The sequence below is a fragment of the Triturus cristatus genome, chromosome 2_2, assembly GCF_964204655.1.
Source record: "Triturus cristatus chromosome 2_2, aTriCri1.1, whole genome shotgun sequence".
In the NCBI taxonomy this organism is placed as follows: Eukaryota; Metazoa; Chordata; class Amphibia; order Caudata; family Salamandridae; genus Triturus; species Triturus cristatus.
In genome coordinates this window covers 265,129,722-265,131,153 of record NC_140582.1, presented here as the reverse complement: position 1 = coordinate 265,131,153, position 1,432 = coordinate 265,129,722, and positions in this window count along the sequence as shown.

Here is a 1,432-nt window from a genome sequence, read left to right as displayed (position 1 = left end):
TTGCTCTATGATTGAAACTAAGCTTTTGTCTCATTTTGCTTGTCTCAGCAGAAAGCTGCCGGGATGCATTTGCATCTCCAAGGTTAGGCCTCACTGGAGTATGAGAAAGTCGCTTGTTAACGCATACTTTTCCCTTGCTCCCACTATTCCAGCAGCAAGCACAGTCTGAATGACCTTGCCAGAGAGATAGTGTGTGACCGGTCTCAGACTCTTAGCTCATCTTTGTGTGTCCCTTTGTTCAAGCTGTCTCCCTGTGAAAAGTTACAGAGTGGGCGTGTCACTGCCCAGTTGTAGAAATGTATAACTGTTACCTTTATGCTGGGGAAAGTCAGTCCCCTCGGTAGCATCGAAGGAGGCTAGTCAGACTGGACTCCGCTGCAGCGCATTTTACAATAAAATAACTTGGTTTGTATTCTCTACTGCGTCACCGACTCTTCATTTCTTGGAGGCTGGAGGAGGTCGTGAGTGACCCGGGTGACCCTAGTCGGGTCACTTCCTTCACTACGAATAAAGTTGGTCATGAAATATGCAATCCGCACACAGTGCCTTTAGAAAAAATATATTTGAAAGTAACATTCTTGAATGTAAGCCCCAAATCATAGCTTCTAATTAACAGAAGGAATTATACTACAAATGTACGTCATTTTAGATGTCATTTTAACATATACTTACCGCATCATATTTTGATATGTTTATAAAATGTTACCTAAACATTTAGACAGACCTACTAAGTTACAATTGATGTTTGTCAGCAACAACGAAATTACTCGTGATCTAAATTCTAAATGGTACTTCTAAGGTTCACCGAAGGAAATTGACCGCATTTGTTCCCTGCCCAAATAGAGGCGAGATAGTGGTTGTTGCTCTGGGAAAAGGTCAGGCTTGGTGGATCCAGACAGGGTCACTGCCTCTGCTACTGTCCCACCTCCAGAATCTGGGATGCACTGCATGCTTGAGTAACAAACACATACAAAATATAAACCAGCGGGCATAACCGAATTCTGCTGAGTGATTGTGTTCAGTCCTCGTCTATTTTCTTCATTCTGTGATTGTGCTCTGTCATTTAAAGCGCTTGTACCCCGTGCTGAGGCGCCGAAGCGCACTGGACTTCAAGGCCTGGATTAATGATGGCGAAAGTCAAACAACGAGTACCAGAATGCAGCTGGAAAAGGTGCCTGGAAACACTCTCCCCTAAGCGGCAACTTTTTTCACTTCAGAAGCACAGGTGCCCTCCGGAAGCACCTCCATCCCCTCAACAATGCTATCAGTGTGTACCCTCCAGTTGTGTATCTAGAAAACGAAGCTTTTTTATCTTTTCAATTTCCAACGTCTAGGTCGGAGGAAAAACGTAGCGTTGATTGTTTTTAAGATAAAAGGAAACCCCTCCCCCACAGGAGCACCGTGCCGCGGCTCCGCCCACTCTCATAGGTTT